Consider the following 6742-nt stretch of genomic DNA (forward strand, 5'->3'; position numbering starts at 1 on the left):
CAGACAATGTGTTGACCGAGCCCTGGTTCTGGACGACCGGGTCAACAAGTTTACGGTGCAGCTGGGGGACTTTCCAGGGGACATGGCCAAGCTACTGGACATCCTGGCCCGAGAGGACATCAAGTGAGTTAAACACTAACATGTCAACAGATAGTTATGAACTATACTGTACATCTGAATATAAATACACTAGTGTATAAGCGGTTGATTACTCCCTATTTCTCTGAAACACACACACACACACGTCAGAGTGTGTGGTCAGACAGACTGACCATAACCCAGTACTACCAGACCTTATTAATCACCTAAGTTCTGATATCTGTGCTGCATATGGATGGAGATAAGTGTGTATAGTTAGATTATGGTGCGTATAGTTAGATCACTCACTCTCTCTCAGTGACGGTAATGCCTCTGTGCTCAATCTGGCCCCGTGACCCTGTTCTCCCCACATCCGATCGCATCAGAATAAGCCACAGGACAGGAGGAGGCTTTACCTGGCAGGATGTTCAGTCTGGACAGACAAATCCTCTGATACCAAGAACAATGTGAATGAAGTCTGCTCCTTTCTTTCTCCTCATACACTTTTTCTTTCTCTCGTTCTGATTTTTGGGGGGTTTGTATCATTTGATTTACACAACATGCCTACCACTTTGAAGATGCAAAATATTTTTCATTGTGAAACAAACAAGAAATAAGACAAAAAAACTGAAAACTTGAGCGTGCATAACTATTCACCCCCCGAGTCAATACTTTGTAGAGTGCCCTTTTGCAGCAATTACAGCTGCAAGTCTCCTGCGCTATGTCTCTATAAGCTTGCCACATCTAGCCACTGGGATTTTTGACCATTCTTCAAGGCAAAACTGCTCCAGCTCCTTCAAGTTGGATGGGTTCCGCTGGTGTACAGCAATCTTTAAGTCATACCACAGATTCTCAATTGGATTGAGGTCTGGCCTTTGACTAGGCTATTCCAAGACATTTAAATGTTTCCCCTTAAACCACTCGAGTGTTGCTTTAGCAGTATGCTTAGGGTCATTGTCCTGCTGGAAGGTGAACCTCCATCCCAGTCTCAAATCTCTGTAAGACTGAAACAGGTTTCCCTCAAGAACTTTGCTATATTTAGCTCCATCCATCATTCCTTAAATTCAGACCAGTTTCCCAGCCCCTGCCGATGAAAAACATCCCCACAGCATGATGCTGCCACCACCATGCTTCACTGTGGGGATGATGTTCTTGGGGTGATGAGAGGTGTTGGGTTTGCGCCAGACATACTGTTTTCCTTGATGACCAAAAAGCTACATTTTAGTCTCATCTGACCAGAGTACCTTCTTCCATGTGTTTGGGGAGTCTTCCACATGCCTTTTGGTGAACACCAATTTTTTCTTTAAGCAATGGCTTTTTCTGGCCACTCTTTCGTAAAGCCCAGCTCTGTGGAGTGTATGGCTTAAAGTGGTTCTATGGACAGATACTCCAATCTCCACTGTGGAGCTTTTCAGCTCCTTCAGGGTTATCTTTGGTCTGTTTGTTGCCTCTCTGATTAATGCCCTCCTTGCCTGGTCCGTGAGTTTTGGTGGGCGACCCTCTCTTGGCAGGTTTGTTGTGGTGCCATATTCTTTCAATTTTTTTATAATGGATTTAATGGTGCTCCATGGGATGTTCAAAGTTTTGGATATTTTTTTATAACCCAACCCTGATCTGTGCTTCTCCACAACTTTGTCCCTGACCTGTTTGGAGAGCTCCTTGGTCTTCATGGTTGCAGACTCTGGGGCCTTTCAGAACAGGTGTAAATATACTGAGATCATGTGACAGATCACGTGACACTTAGATTGCACATAGGTGGACTTTTTTAAACTAATTATGTGACTGCTGAAGGTAATCGGTTGCACCAGATCTTATTTAGGGGCTTCATAGCAAAGGGGGTGAATACATATGCACGCACCACTTTTCTGTTTTTAATTTTTTTTAATTTCTTGAAACAAGTAATTTTTTTCATTTCACTTCACCAATTTGGACTATTTTGTGTATGTCCATTACAGGAAATCCAAATAAAAATCTGTTTAAATTACAGGTTGTAATGCAACAAAATAGGAACAACGCCAAGGGGGATGAATACTTTTGCAAGGCACTGTACATCTGTCACCTCTCAGTAATGCTTATTTTCATCTTCTTTCTCTCTACCTTTCTCTCTCTCTCTCTCTCCATCAGGTTGTTGGATGTTTGCCACCGTAGACACAATGACAGAGGAGATCTCTTCAAGGCCCTGGTACAACAGCCTTACCCTCTTCCCCCAAAATCCACTCAGCTGCTTTTCACACTACCGTTGCCGTGGAAACCCTGGCTTGGGTTGCAGCTGTGCTGGTAGTGCAGGGTAGTGCAGGGTAGTGTGAGATGAGTGGTGGATTCTTGGATCAGTGGTGCTAGACAGTGTCAATATGTGATTGATTTGGAAGTGGTTTATGACTCTGATTGAGGCATTGCCTACTAATGGCAAGCATGATTTAGAAGTTCCAGATGTGTAACTTTAACTGACTGTAAAGTTAGCAGCTGTAAAGCAAGTTATGTACAGGTATGTTATGTGAAGGTACAATATTATGCTACTACCATGTACCGGGTTAAGTCTAGTCATAGAAAGGAGACAGACTGGAATCGACAGGGACTTCAGATTCATTGAGTGTGTTGGGAGTGTGTTGCGTCATGCTACAACCACGTAGCAATGGTATGTTCTAAACGTGTGCGAGTGGGTCAATGTATAATTATCTTAGAGATCATTTATTTACTTTTCACAGACTGTGTGTGTGTGTGTGTGTGTGTGTGTGTGTGTGTGTGTGTGTGTGTGTGTGTGTGTGTGTGTGTGGTGTGTTGTGTGTGTGTGTGTGTGTGTGTGTGTGTGTGTGTGTGTGTGTGTGAGATGATTAGGATTAAATCTGTGGTGTGTGCCCACAGGTGGAGTGTGTGGTGGAGACCAGAGATAAGACACAGAGCACTCAGCTCCGCAGGACACTGTCTGAGCGCTATCCCACACTACGCTGGCTGGACCGGTGATCAACACTTGTCACGGCTCTCATCACGGCTCTCACTCTGAACACGCACACACACGGACAAAGCATGCACACGCATGTATGCACGTCACTTGCAGACACACACACACACAATTAAACAGACAATGAAACAGAAACATTGTGAATGTATATGCAAACTAACACATAACATGTGCACTGAACTTTTTTTTGCTGCAAAACCACCGAATTGCAATTGCTTTTGAGTGTCAGTGAGTATAATAAAGCCCTTTGATTAGTAGAGATTATACAGGGAGATAAAATTAAATACGGGAATACATGGCATTTACTGCATATGCTGCTCTGATTTAAAAACCATCCTTTCACCCCATACTTCTGTTATTACGGTGCTCAGGGGGTACTTTTGGGCCAGTTTCCCAGACAATGATTAAGCCCAGCTGATCCTAACATAACAGTGGTAGTGACAATTAAAGGCATTATGTTCTGGAAATAAAAGTTGGTGATGATGACGCATTCAACGATTTGTCTTCGTAATTTGTATGTCCAGTTCAGATGGGATAAGGTCAGGTAAGGTCAGCCAATGGGATCAACTGCACAACGCATGTTATTCATAGTTGTGTTGGAGCATCTGCTATCTACCCATCAATTCACTTGATCGTGGGAACTAAATAAAGTGGGCTATTGTATAGAATCAGACCCGATCCTTTAACCCCCACTCCTTGCTGAACGAGAGAGGATGAGAAAGAAAGAGAGAGAGAGAGAGAGAACTAGAGAGAGAGAGGGAGAAGGAGTGTGCGATGACTTGAAATAAAAGTTACCTCATGGTTCAGAAGATGACATCTCATTGATTAATGGTTGGAGACAGTGCCAGAGGAGAGACGGGATGATTTAGACGGGCTAATTCCCTAAGTTCGTTAGCAGAGGACATTCCGACCCCGCTGTGCTACTTTGGCCTGGTCAGTACTAAGAAACTGCCCACTATATATCAATGAAGCAATCTAKACCTCCCAATGTCCTATACTTCTTACCAATCTACGGCGCCTAAGACAGAGAAACACGTCGTCATCGCCGAACCGAGTCAGATATTGATACTGAGATGTTACAAATGTCCCACAAGATTAGGTGCCTATGAACTGTCCCCGCAAGCTTCTCCAGCTTATCACCTGAAAGATGACCAGTTGTATCAAAATTAAGACAGTGATAGCTTTAATAGCCGGTGCTAGTCTCGGGAACCAGACCCAAGGCAAGCTGGAGCATTTGAAAGAGACTCGACTGGAGCAACAATGATTCAATAAACATCATGACAGTGCCTGGGGAGATATTAGCAGGAGATGTTTGAGTGTAAGCTCTGTGTTAATCAAAGTAATCAAATAGATAGCTACTGACAGATAATTAATTACTCTTCTGTAATGGCAATAAGTCCTGTGACACAGTCACAGAAACGGTGAGGGGAGAGACTGGCAGGCAGGCAGCGCTTCTCAGCTAGTCGAAACGATAAATCAGATGGCATAATTTTTATGGATATAAAGAAGAAGGAAATGTCAATTTGAAATGTCAATCAGTTTGAAGGGATTGTGTTCGCTGTGTTGTTGGCTAGCTCCTCTGAACAACAGTGTCCTGGCGAGTGAGAACATTTTCTATGCCAGGCGAAATCGCGCCTCATTAACTCATTGTTATGGATGTATCCAAATAAATGTCACTAGAAAACCGCTATGACAAATGCAAATGCAGCTATTTATTCTGGCTGGACTTTTTTGACATTGCTAGCCAGTATGGAAATGAAACATTTAGAACGAACGACTGGGTCGCGTCTCTAGCAACCAAACCGATAGAACGAACGAGCAGCTGGCTTGGGTAGATTTGTGTCGGGGCTATATCTTGTGGAAGGATGAAATAGTATGAATAAATGCACCAAAATAACGTTTTTATTGAAAACATGTCAATCCGTATTTGAATATGCTGGTAACCCGTATAAAAGTGATAATGCCCTCGAAGCTTGTGCTTGGAGGATATATTGGCACGGTTTTCCGGATCTCGACTTTGTCTCGGGCTTAACAACACCTGTGTCAATGTGTTCTTAAATTAATCAGTTATTCTGCACTCTGGCACAATCAGACGAGAGTGCTCTGAAATCGGAGTAGGTAGCCAGAGTGAATTTACGAACGCACCCAATATATCCTCCAAACAGTGGAGGCTCCTCAGAGGAGGAAGGGGAGGACCATCCTCAGTGAAATTTCCTAAAAATAAAAATAGTGAAACACTAAAAAAGTTATCCTTTTAGATAGAACTATACTAAATGTATTCATATGTCACAAAATAACTGATTAAAGCACACTGTTTTGCAATGAATGTCTATAGTAACTTCAACAGCACTCTCTGGGGTAGCACCATGGTGTAGCTGGAGGACAGCTAGCTTCTGTCCTCCTCTGGGTACATTGACTTCAATACAAAACCTAGGAGGCTCGTAGGCCTCACCCCCTTCCATAGACCTACATGGTAATTATGACCACTTCCGGAGGACGACCTCCAACCAATCAAAGCTTTTGCAGTATGAACTGGATTAGGATCAGCGAATGAACCTAGTGTGTTGTATTGGGATTGTACTGCAGAATAAGGCGGGACAGGGGTTCTATGTGTTGAGAAGCTTGGTGAGTTGGTGACATGATTGGATAGAGATTGAAAAGTGATAGTTGAGCATTTTTGGGATATTATTCAATTCAAATTAGTTTCTTAAAATTACCAGATACGGAGGAGTTTGATTATACATTGTTTTCTTGGTATTAGAACTTTATTTTTGTGTCCAGTTAGGGCAATTTATTTGAATTTGCCTTGCTAACTTAAGTAGCAGCAGCTAGCTAGCCATTCCAAGATGGCTTAGCAGTTCAGACGTCATTTCTGTTTCGTATTGTCGTGTCCTGTATATATATATATTTACACCTTTCTTCGCATATCTTTTATATATTTTATTATCCAAGAACTCAACTACAAAAGCTTTCCTGCAAAAGCTCTCCTGCAACCCGCTTCACCAATTACAAAAAAGTATTATTTACCTCAAATCTGAAAATCCACCGTGGAAGCTAGCCAGGGGCTAATCAGAAGCTAGCCAGAAAGCTAACCAGAAGCTATCCGATTAGCTAGCCAGAAGCTAATCTGTAGCTGCCCAGAAATTAGCCGGTCTGCTGGCTAGCCGTTGGTGTTTCAGCTGCCCACGTTTAGTGGTCATCAGCTATTCCTTTAGCTCGATAATCTACCGGCACTTTTGTGCAACGCGACTCGGACCGGAGCATTCCGGGATTTTTTTCTCTCAGTTTCCCCGGATTTCAGCCGCAGGCTCTGGACATTTGCAGCTAGCTAGCTGCAAACCGTGTGACTATTGGCTTACGTCGATCCCGGAGCAAACCTCAAATCATTCCGGAGGCTAGCCAGCTGAGGAGTTCCATCAGCCATTCCTGGGCTACAGTCACTATCCGGACCCGTTTTTTTTATTTTTTATTTTTTTTTTATTTTTTTGTTGTTGTTGCTGCAGATACGGAGCCCACCAGGCCTTCACGACTGACTGCCGACGTTATCTGCCCGGGAGTTATCCAACTGGACCTCGGTCCCGACGTTACCTGAACGCTCATCTGGGGCCCGCTAACCGTTAGCTGTCTTATCGGCTGCTATCTGAATAAGTATATCGGACAATTATTATTATTATTATTTATTTTATTTTTTTCTTGGGTCACTAT

The 6742-nt window shown here is 43.1% G+C and overlaps 1 long non-coding RNA gene across 1 annotated transcript; it reads left to right on the forward strand.

Annotated features, from left to right (window-relative positions):
• LOC112080755 (uncharacterized) lies at window positions 1–3422 on the forward strand. Its single transcript, XR_002896224.2, has 3 exons — window positions 1–123; window positions 2203–2260; window positions 2941–3422. It is a non-coding gene; the product is annotated as an uncharacterized lncRNA (long non-coding RNA).
• Window positions 3423–6742: the final 3320 nt, after the last annotated feature.

The sequence above is a fragment of the Salvelinus sp. IW2-2015 genome, unplaced genomic scaffold (genome assembly GCF_002910315.2).
Source record: "Salvelinus sp. IW2-2015 unplaced genomic scaffold, ASM291031v2 Un_scaffold16475, whole genome shotgun sequence".
Lineage (NCBI taxonomy): Eukaryota > Metazoa > Chordata > Actinopteri > Salmoniformes > Salmonidae > Salvelinus > Salvelinus sp. IW2-2015.